Raw genomic sequence first — 12197 nt, forward strand, 5'->3', positions numbered from 1 at the left:
CGCCGGGCCCGCCTCCGCGGCGGCGTGAGGGGGAACCGGGTGTTCTCCCTTCCCATGCATCCCGTACCTACCCATAGATATATCTATATACATATAAAACACTGAAAGGCAGTGCCGCGTGTTTTTATTTGTCCTTGCAAATGGGATAGATTTGCCTGGCTGCTCTCTCCGGTCTTGGGACCGCGACTCTCTCACGGGCAACGCCTCCTCTCAGGATATTTTAAAATCGTTATAAATGTGTGGATTTCCTCCTATCTTCGTGGGAAAGCAGTGTGTAAATCCAAACAGATTTTTATCCGACTACCTCAGCCGGTGTAATACTATTAAAACATTTTTCGGCCGCAGCATGGCCAACTATTTTCAAATTATCCAAGTGTCTCTTATTACAAATACTGAATCTGATAAAATCTAATAAGATGCTGAGCTCAGGCGCTGATCCTGTTCTGTGTGAGGGATTCAGCCACAGGGAGGCGCAAAGTAAAGAAGAAATTTCAAGATTTGACTGCTCCTAAATTGTGTTTTTCCAATTGTGACGGCAGATGCATTGGTGTATTTGGATAAAACACAGCAAGCACAGTAACGTATGACCAATCTTGGCTTTTTTCCAGCTACCAAGGCAAAAAAAAAAAAAAAAAAAAAGGATAGTAAGACTAAAGGATCGCCTGGCACATTTCTACTGAGGTGATTTAAAAAAAAATTAAATCTGTGACGTTACTTACACAGCCTATTAAACCCTAAAGCAAACCATTTTGTCCTATAGCTAATTATCCACAGAATACAAAATTTTGAATGAGTCAATAGCCACAACTATAATGCGTTATACTAGTAAATTTGATTTTAAAAATAGTTGTGAATACTATGAATAGTGAATACTATGTATTACAGTAATTCACTACTATTTTTAAAATCAAATACTGTGTATTACAGTAGCAATGACTAGATGACTTGCAGTGTCACCTGTTCTCTGAAGCCAAAGTAAGTAGTATTTTTGATTACTTAACATTTTGGATGTGAACTTTTGATTTTTATTTATGCACTAATTATTCTGAACTGAGTTAACTGGTCCGATACATTGTAACAAGTATTTCTCCTACTCTTTGAGTAGATTTGTTCCATAAATGCTTTTTGTAGAGAAACTTTTGCATGTGGCAGGAAAGCTGAGTGACATTGAAATTAGTAGGAGTGTGCATTTTTTGCATTGGAAACATGCCAAAACCAATGTTATGCAGAGCAAGATGCTAATTAATAGAGTTTCTAAGCCTACTTTACTGATTTATAGGCTGATTTTTCAAAATAAGCTACTTTTTAGGTATTGTTGCTGATGCTGAAGCTATTTGGACTGAAAAATCAGCCTGTTCCTGAGGTGTTTGCTTACCAGTGTCTGTAGTAAATTTACTTTCCTCACAGACAGAAAACTAGTTTTAATTAAAGGTTTTATAGGGTCAGGCCTTAAGAATATTCAACCAAAGTTAAAGAGGGAAAACAATTCTTGCTTCCTGCTATAAACCTAATAGAAATGTTTTAAAATGTTTAAAATTTTGTTACTATACTATGCGAACTATTGACTTAAATATTGCTTAAAGCTGGAAAAGTCCTTTTTTTCCACATACACTGATAACAATAAATCACTATTGCTATGTAGAACCTATTTCATGTATAAGATATTGTTCTAGTGAAAAGAGCTGCTTTTTTCACATTATGAGTGCTTAGGGACATTTCAAGACAAGAGGCTCATTTTATCTTGCTATCTTTTGTTTCTACTTCTTTGTATTTTATTATTATGGAAATTTAAATCACTACTCTTAAACTTGGATTGTTAGCAAAATCAGAAACACTTATGTAAGTAAAGTATCATACAGCAAATTGAACTTCCAGTTGTGATATTTTATATACAGTGACCAAGAAAGGAATCAACACTTTTACAGTGTAACTGTGAGTCCTGGGATGATCTTAAAGTGGCTCCTGGGCTCCAGGCAGGATACACCTCGTGGGGTTGGTCAGGGTATTTAGAACTTATTAATTAATTTAGGCCTTGACATGATGTGTATCTTGAAAAGATAGCAAGCAGGTTTAGTAAAATGCTGGGCTGGTTGGTTAAGAAAGTACTAAAAATGAACTTAATAGGTATTTTTTTTTTATTTGGTAGTTTAATACTGTGCTGGCTCCAGAGGCTGTTGGATTAGCTGTGCATCTCAAACTTGTTCCTGTAAGGAGCTGGGATTTTCTGTCCTGCTGGTAAGGAATGCTGATGAAGGCTGTATCAAATGAATTTTGAGCAATGTTTTAGGTACTCTTTTCCTACAAAACTAGCTCTTTTAATAAAACAATATGAAATCTAAAAAGACAGAGCTGTAAGAATGGATGGTCTTGACTGCTTTGTGTTAATGTTTCAGCAGGAGGTGTAGTGTTTTTGCAGACCATGAAACATTTTGTACAGCTACTAAAACCTGCATAATTTTATTCTGCTGGAGTTGTTAATTTTTTGTTGTTTTTCATGCTTCTTCACATGATTACATTTGCCTTATTTGTCTGATAAGCATAATTCTGTCCTACTGAGTTAGTCACCTAAATCCACAGAATTGTTTTGTAAGCAAAGACTGTAAGAGATGTCTGTGATTGTGGTTTGCAAGCAAGTTGTGTATTTGAAGTTGGAGAGAGAAAAATTGAAGGGACATGAGACAAACTTCATGCTTACCTGTCCCACTGACTTCTTTCTAATCCTCTTACCTGGCACAAACATTTTCTCTTTGCTTCTATTAACTCTACCACTGGTTATGGTTTGCTTGGGTTGCATAAAATGTAATGTCTCCATACTCAGGAATATTGCAGTGCTGAAATTATAGCTGCACTTCTTTTCAGTATCCTTCTCCATGTGGGATGTAGGGAAATATTTCCATTTATTTTTTGATGAATACAGAGCTGGTCTGACCCCGGTACGTTTCATGGTTGGTTTTCAAAGGAGGATTTTTGTTGTTGTTGTTGTTAGTTTTTGCACTGATAGCCTTCTACCTTCTGTGTATTATACTTAGCGTTGATTAGTAGGATAAAAGTGTGGTTTAAAAGAAATTAATCCCAGAAACATTACAATCCTTGGGTTTGCTTTGCTTTATAGAGTTTCTCTTGGAAAACTCCAGAGAGGCAGCTGTAGGACGCAGGAGAATTTCGTTCTCTTCTCTGTGGGGCTGGTCAGAAATGAATAGTGCCATAAAAAGTTAACAGTACGAGTGCAGTTCTATAAAGTGAATTTTTTTATGCTTAAAACCTCACCAAGTTTCTAAATATAAAACTGTCGATGCAAGTCCGGTATCGCTATTGCCACCTTCTGGCGGCTGTTCACAGTCAGTATCCAGCGTTCTCTTTACAGAGGATTTGGATTTCCTCTGCGGAGTTCAGTATTTTCTCTGGTTACAGCTCTGCATTTTCCTGTCTCTTGGGCTTCAGTGTGTTCTAAGATGTCAAAAATATGTTACTTGTTCCAGGAAACTGTGATTGATAAACACTGAATTGTTAAATGATAATTTTATTTGAATGATAGACATATCATATGCAAAAAGGGTGATTTCCCCCTCCCCCTTCCTGGTGAAGGCTTTGTCAGGGATTATGCAATAGCAGTAGAGGTTTAAAATGCATGTCAGCAATTAATAGGACAAGTGAGGATTATACAAAAGACTGTAGAGGGATCAGATGACATTGTAGTGCTGTAATGTAAAGAATGAGAGTATCACTAATTTTTAGTATAGAACATTTGCTAGGAAGACCTAGTGGCTTTAAGACTTTAAACAGATTTACACCTAAAGAGATATATCCATTTTTTATTAGCTTATTTATTATGAACTTCACAAATTTTGCCATTGTGTATTCTGTCTCTTTTAAAAATATTTAGTTTACAAAAGCTCGCACTTGATCAGAGCAAAACTTTTAAAAAGAAACCAGAAGTTTGGGGTGGAGACTCCACTGACTATTCCTTGCCAAAGCTTCTTCCAGGAGGACTCCTGAGTTCTGACACCACGTTCTTTGAAATGAGATTGCACAACCCATTTCTGAACACATTCAATCACATTAATGCTGTAATGGAGATATTAGTAACTAACCCAAGAACATTGAGATCTCCATCATCCTCTAGTCTTTTTGATAAAATTATTTTTCATAAACTCCTTATTTTGACAGGTACTTTGCCGTAAAATATTGTTATGTAATAATGACAGTTGTTTTTAATAAAATGCTTATAATAAAATATACTTTCTCTATTCAAAGGAATGTTATGTATCCTGAAAATTGAAGGTAAAAAAGACTACAGAATAGGTACAGAGATTAATGTCTTCTGATACTGTAGTGGTACTTTTTAAAATATTATGAAAGTAGCAGAGGAACCACATCTTATTTAGAATATCTCCTTCTTGCATTATATGCCAGTTCAAACAATTCTTTTCATTCTGAAACCTGTGCATGTTCTCTAAAACCCAAGTTTTTAACAGAAAGTTTAAGGAAAGGAAAACACATTATACAAGCAAGGACTTGAGTGCAGAAGTCAGTTCCAAAAATAACAATGAACACTTGTGCTGAAATTCTCAGGAAGGATGAAGCCTGAGAATCAGCCTGAAGATGAAGAAAACTTTTGGGAATATGTCAACAAATCTTTCTCTGTTTCCTGGCAGTGACTGGTTGTTCTCAACATCCTTTTCATTAATGTGATTTATCATATAAACTATATACTGTCTTCTATACATAGAATGAAACAGAAAAAACAATTGATTTCCATGTATCTAACATCCATAGTTCCTTCTCTGAGTATTTACTTTTCTTCTATATCTCCATTATTTTTTTTTCTTTTACAGAACCCTTTCCACTTTTGTTTAAGCACTAAAGGTGACAATGTTTAAACAGATCAATGCCCTTACTTTTTGTGGGCAGAGCTCTGTCCTGTCAGATGAGAGCTGAATGATCTGTTCAATAGCCTGTGAATGCAGGTACCTGCTGATCTAGATAAAAAAAAATAAAAAAATAATATAAATCTGGTTTGCATCACACAGAAATCTTCTGAAAACGTAAAACCTATTTCTAATGTGCTTGAAAAGATGGAGAGCAAGATCCCATGTGTGCATGAGCACAAGGATGAATGGCATGGATTTTGCAGAGCCTGGCTATGATTTATATTTTAATTCATTAATACCTTGGAGTTCCTGCCTGTGTAGATGTTCTGAAGACGTAAAGTTGAAGGTGTAAGCAGGGGACCCAAGTTTGGAAGTTTCCATCTTGTGTTGATTTCTGAAACCTGTATTTTTAATATTTTTCCAAGTAAACCTTTAAAGCTGTTAAAAGCTTGTTCCACAACCTTTTAAGATAAATTTTTTGAAGCAGGAACGGCAAAATAAATATTTGTATTTTGAAATAGAGTATATGTACACACATAGCCATATATATTTCCCCGTCCTTACACATGTGTTCATTAAATATAATGTATAACATTTTGTACTGTACTGTGTAATACATTATGTATGCATTTAAAATAAGAAACTGTAAGTAGCCTTGCTCTTTTGTCTGTTTACATATTCATGAATTTAGATTTCATGGGTGTTTTCTTTGACCTTAATAGAAGCACTGCTAAAATACATAGATACAGGTTGACTAATATTTACTCACAACCATAGCATTAATTATCAGAGATGCTGGGATTTTATTAAGGTTTACTTTATGTCCTCATCCGTGTATTTATTTAGAATTTTGCTCTCCCCCCCACAGTGTTTCATGAATATCTCTTACTTTTTAGATAGAAGTCATTAATTTTTGTTGGACACACTAATAACTTCCGGTCCTAGGGGAAAGGAAATAAATCTTTATGTGGGAAAGAAAAATAGTCATTCTAATTTTTTTCCCACTCAAGATGGAAACTATTATTCTATTGGGTCTAAATTACTGGTTGTAAAGTAGGTCTATTATGTGCAATTTATTTCATCCTATGAGGAAAAAGTGCACTTTTAAAACTTGACCTTTATGCCAACGATTCTATGTCCTGTCTTTAAATGCATCTTTCTGTTAATAACACAAAACACCTTATTTTTTATCATCTTACATTGTGGATGGAAAACATAAATCAGACTACTTTAAAATTCCAGTGCAATAGCACAATGTGTATCTATTCATTTATTTAAGAAATGTCTGTTCTGTGTTTCTGTCTAGCACTTGATGTGTTTATATCCACATTCTTCTTAGAAGGCCAGGGACATTTTGTTCAGTGATTTGAGAAGTGATGTGGATGGATGCCATACTTGAAGCCTGCTTTCATATTTCCCATCAGCATGTAACTCAAGTTTACAATTAACTTGATCCATGCAAGTAGAGCCATTGATCCTTGATGAGGCATAAGCCCAGCTATCTTCTTGAATTAAGGCCTCAGATTGGAAGAGAACCAGTAAATGTTATCAGGCAGAAGCAAATGTTATTTTAAGATGCAAGGAGGTATTCTAAGCACTGGTTCCCTAGATAATTTGGAACCTATTTCCATGTATTGCTCTGAGAATATCTTCTTGCTCAGCTTCTAAACCATGTGGCAAGTGGATAACTATTTGTTTAAAAGTAATTTAACTGAAGGAGTTCCTGTTAACTGGAACTTCCCATAAGCAGGTAATAACACTTAGAAAGCAGAAAAAATGTACAGTTGTAAATTTTCAGGCCTCCCTTCTGCCTTCTCAAGGCATCTTCTAAAATTGGTATTCCCTGATAAGTCCAGGTGGTTATACTGGGAGACACTGGACTTAGTATTCTCAACCTGTGTTGTTAATGGAATCTAGGCTACAGTTCACAGCAGTAGCAAACTGCTGCACCAGAAATACTGTGTTGTGAACTACCTGGAAGTTCTTGGGTTTGCACATTAATAGAAGAATATCTGTTGTCATTAAAGTGAGTGAGACTGAATAGTGTAAGGAATTAAATTGGTCTCTCTCAATAAGATGCATATGGATGTCTGCCTGGAGTTCTGAGCTGATTTCATTTGCCAAAGAGCACTCTGCTGCTGTTAGTGCCTTGTAGTCCTCTGCTGCTGGAATTGCCATCTATGATGCAGTATGTTTATAAATAAGACTGTTTCTATCTGCAGGCTCAGCCTGGGATGTAAAGTCAAGTTGTGTTTTTTCCAGCTTGCACATCACCACCAGTAGAGCTACTGCTGGAACTCAGTCAAGAATTCTGTTGATCGAGAAGCCAGTAAAGAAACTCACAGAACTATGTTGCCTCTGCAAGGATGAGTAAAAGTTTATTTATATCAGTCAAGTGACTGTGCATGCTCACAGATCAGACCATTCAAATGAAGGAAGGTGCAGCTTTCACAAGTTACTCCTTCTGATTGTTATCTCACTGGATAAAGAGGGGCTCTCATTTGCACTTTGGCAGATTATGTTGCAATTTCAGTGGTCTATGTGTGGTGATTCATAATGTGCTGGAAACACAAAACTTGTAAGAGAAACACCTTTAACTAGTTTATAACTAAATATTGTTCAGGCATAATTCCTTTGTGTTAATCAAAGGTAATAAAACTCAAGTAACAAACTAGGCAACTCACACAGGCAAAATTGGTAGACATAGTACAGCTGACAGCTGTGTGACTCAAGTCTGGAGGAACAGGTATGTGTGCCTCAGATTCTCACATTTTTAGTCAGATGTCCCTCTAATATTGAGCCAATTTTTAAGATTGACAAGGGTGGTTGTGTTTTCTAATGTAATCTTAAAAATACAGGTTTCTTTCTTAGTTCAGTGGTGCCATTTTGTGGAGAAGGAATGTACCTAAGGAATGCAATGCTGATATTAGTCTGTCTGAAACTGTAGTGATGGAAACCTTTCAACCCTTGTGGGGATCAGCTTCATTGCTTAACTTTGCTCTTAGAGTTTCTCAAGAAGTTTAGCCTGAATTTCCCTCCCTGTTGTGTCCCATTCAGTAATACACAGAAAAAGATGGGGCTTTACTTTTCTTTAGGGTAATTTGTGTTTTCCATAGGCATGTAAACAGAGCAGTCTGGTTCTTTGTAAAGAGATGCTGTTTATGAAAGACATTTATACACCATGAAGGAGATGTGAAATCCTTTGAATTCATACACACGTGATTGGTAATATAACTTCTACAAACTTTTTTCCTAATATCTTAACTCTATTATGAAAATATTTGCACTACTTGCCCCTAGGAAAGTTCAATCATGGTGATTGCTAATAGGCTGGGAAATACAGGCAGTTTAATAGGAACTCTTGCTGGCCATTGAGGCTATAGGAATACAAAAGAAAAAACTAGCACACAAATTTAGCTGTGATACATCTAAAATAAGGCAAAACACTTCTGCATGGCCCTTCAAAGCTTGGACAGTAGTGTAAGATTTGGAAAAAAGAATGGTTTTACTTAGTACTTGAATTTAAGTAGGCTGAACATTTTGAAGGGAAAGCTTTGACTTCCTTTTGCAAAGCTTTATAGCAGTTTTAATGAAGTTTAATTCTCATACAACTGAGAAACTTTTAAAATAGCCAGTCACAATCCTGACAAGTGTTTGGAGAAGCTGGCTTTCTGTTGTGTGTTGTAATGTTTGTTTTGTACATACATCCATTTTAACTTTTTCTTAAAAGCAGTTTTGATGTTGTCCTCCTAAGCAGAACCTGCCAAGAGTTTACACCAAATTACACCAAAATCCTCTTTACTAAAAATTACAATAAGTTTACTAAGTTATTTTCTCTATCACTTGCACAGTTTTGTATATGTAAAACTATAGGTCAGGCAGCTGAAGGTGAATGGTTGCTAATTCTGATCCCTCTGATCTTCCAGGTTTGAGAGGTTTTTCCAACATACCCTTTTCAATCTCCTCCTTCAAGTCACCTCCATGGAACTGCTATTGTTGTAGGAAGGAAGGCTGATAGTTCTTTTTGGAGGTTTTCACATGTTCTGGATAGAGCTGTTCTGTGGCTCTGAAGGCTGCTGTGAAGTATCCTAAATTTTCATGGCCTGAGGGAGATGAGACCTGCTTTGACTTTAAATATGTATCCACTCTCCAAAATGACCTGATAAAGGTATTGATCACTTACATTCTGTGCCCTAACCCTGCACATTTATCCTGCACTGATTGAATGTGAGACAACAAGAACATTCTGCCATTGTTTCCTTCCTTCATTTGCAGGAGAAGTGTTAACACATTCTCATAACACACCCTCACAATTTTTCCATGCAAATAATCAAGCACGATAAACATCAGCAGAGGGCACTATTGAGGTATAAATAGAATAATAATAAATTGAAATAATAATAAAAAAAAGGTGTTGCCATGTGTTTTCAGTTTTCATTCAGAAAATCACAGTATAATTTACAATGAAAGGGGCCCTGAAGGTCATCAGGTCAATCCCTGCCTCAGAGAGCCAAATTGAAACTTAGATACAATTACTGTGGCCATGGTAATGTGTCTACATTTTTGGATAATCTGTAACAACCTGCAATCAGATTAGTTTTTTCTCCAAACCATTTTTGTATTTAGTTGTGAGACTGGATGCAAAAAATGCCCAGAGCTGAAGTGTAGTTATTTTGTATGAAGAATAGTAGAAGAAAAAGGTTTAACCGTTTTTGTTTCCAAAGTCAGTAAATAGTATTTTTTAACAACTTTAAATAATAATAATAGGCAAGCATGAAAAAAATAAAAAATAGTCCTAAGAGTATCTTGTTACTTCTGTAAGACAAGATTGACCAGCATGGTAATATCAATGTAGCTGCTGTTGGAGCAACATGTTATTGTTGGTTTTGGGGGTTTTTAAAGTATGGTTTCTACAGTATTTGAAACTCAATAGTATGATTTTCTTTTTTTCTAACACCCTTGTTGGAGAGCTGAAGTAGATAACAACAGGAAGAATTTTAACAAATGAATACTGATCTCATGTTTTAAAACTTTGAAGATGTGCTGTATTGAACGTGTGGACAGAATTATAGAAAGCAGAGGCTTCTCCAAATCAGTGAGTTTTATTAAGGAAATTTTTTTCTTTTTTTAATATAAACACAGCCCTAGCCTGTCATCATTACTTGAATTAATTCCAGTTCCTTTTTTCAATCTGCTTGCTTATATTAGCTAAAATTTTATTGGCTAAAATGGTAAACTGTTGAATTTTGTAGGATACAGCATTTTCCTTTAGCTCATCCAATTCTGCAATGCTTTTCAAGAGCATATTTGAGACAAAAGTGCAGAAGTCTGAGCTGTGGAACAAATGCCTGTTTTAAAATACCAAACACAATGCTATGTCAGGGAGTTTACTGACACTCATGTCACACGAAAGAACTTCTGATATTTACTTAAACCACTTGCATGCACTAATTATTTGTATAATTGACTTCAGAGAAATGTTTTACTACTTCCTTCAGTCTGAGGAGCAACATTGTTACTCTCAGTGCCTAGTTTTCCACATTTTTTTGATTGGCACACTGTTAGTTACAATGTTTACGCAGACAAAATATTTGTGATTTTACATATTAAATAGAACTGCTAAAAAGGAGAACATCTTTTTAAATTCTCTTTTTGCTCCTAGAAAAGTGAAATATAGAAAAGTGAGTATTGTTAAGTCACTCTTACAGGTAATACATTTGCCTACCTCTGTGGCTGGCAAACTGAAACAACTGGTAAAGACATCATTGGCCTCTTAAAAGCACTTCCCCCTCTCAATTGAATCAACTATATTTGAAAGCTGTTTAGCTTTCAAATCCTGGCTCCTCTCAGATGGTGAGCTACCCCTTTAACATAAGCAGTGGGTTTAGTTAAATGTCAGTTTAGATCCCTGGCAGCCCTCCAAATAAATTAGTTCTAACCAGCTCGGGCAAATGGCCCCATGAGCCACGTGCAGCCTGGAGAGTTGCTGTGCACATCCCCTTGGGAGACCAAACACCAGCTGCTCTGGGATTCAGTGTGGCTCAAGGTGCTGTGGGGCCCTAAGGTGGAACTGTTCTGTTCTCAGTACCCAGCAGAGCTTGGCTATGGCACGTGTTTGGCTGTGGTCAGAACCTTGGCAGGAATTCTGTGATGTTTTATAAGTGTGGTTGCACTGCTTCCAGACCTGCACGGCTCGGGTGGGGCAGGTTGCAGGTCAGCTCTGTGCTCTCCGGTGTCGCTGCTTCCTGGAGCACCAGGAGAAGGCTCTTTGTGCCACTGTTGAAATATCCCATTGGTGGAACAGTTGGAGGCAGGTCCAAATGAGCAGGCAATATATTTTGATCACTGATAAGAAGCTTTTGTCTTTGATGGATGGGAATGTTTGCAATGTGGGAACAATAGAAAGTCAGAAAACGTACTCCCAATTAGTATAGTATTTAAAAAAAACAAACAACATTTAAAAAAAATTTTAAATATTCCTAGTTTCAAAATGTTGAAGTTCTCTTTATTTTTTGTTTAGGTAAAATCAGCAAAGCTTTTTTTTCCCTATTTGATTTCATTGTTAATTTTATACTGAACATGCAGCTGAGTAACACTAGCTGTGGAACAGAGGTAGGGATAAGTATCTGTGAAGGTAATGTGATAGTTGGGTGTGTTGGAAGATGATGGCATGAAGGAGGGGAAGTATTTGTGTAGTGAGTTTTAAATGGCATACAGTGTGAAAGAATTGGGGCCATGCAAGGCACAGAAGGAGAAAAAAAACCAGTTTAGGACAACTGCTAATGACACTATCTTTTCTGAGTACTGGCTGGGCTTTAAACAACAAAAAAATCACAACCTGGCAGTCCCAGCAGTGCAAATGTGGGAAGGGCCCCTACTGTAAACTTGTGTGTCTCCTGCAGAAAATGTAGCTCAAAAGGAATCTCAGGGACAATTATGAGGGGCTGACCAAACCTTAACAACGTGCAAGTTATGAATGGCCTTTGTTTAAATGGTTGCTCTTAACTGCCGAGGCACAGCGGTGACCAGCACTGTAAACAACACACATCAGCACTCCTGCTGGCAGTCCTTGCAGTGGGTGTCGGGAGGGCTCTCGGTGGAAAGGAATGCAAGGTCATGCACTGTATCATCCAGGAACTGGAAAGAGTTGAGATACGTGAAATCATGTGGGAAAGCAGCTGAATTACACCTGATCTGCTGCAAAGGCACATATTCCTGGTGCTTCTCAGAGGCAGGGACTAAACTTACGAAAGAACAGCTAATGATTTTAGTCATGACCTTGTGAAATCAATGTTACTGTGGCTGATTAAAATCAAGCATGCAGCA

The 12197-nt window shown here is 36.7% G+C and overlaps 1 long non-coding RNA gene across 1 annotated transcript; it reads left to right on the plus strand.

Annotated features, from left to right (window-relative positions):
• Positions 1-59: 59 nt before the first annotated feature.
• On the plus strand, positions 60-9532 carry LOC135415514 (uncharacterized). The gene is made up of 3 exons (XR_010431168.1): positions 60-681; positions 2147-2235; positions 8798-9532. It is a non-coding gene; the product is annotated as an uncharacterized LOC135415514 (long non-coding RNA).
• The last annotated feature ends 2665 nt before the right edge of the window (positions 9533-12197 follow it).

Source organism: Pseudopipra pipra, chromosome 6, assembly GCF_036250125.1.
Source record: "Pseudopipra pipra isolate bDixPip1 chromosome 6, bDixPip1.hap1, whole genome shotgun sequence".
In the NCBI taxonomy this organism is placed as follows: Eukaryota; Metazoa; Chordata; class Aves; order Passeriformes; family Pipridae; genus Pseudopipra; species Pseudopipra pipra.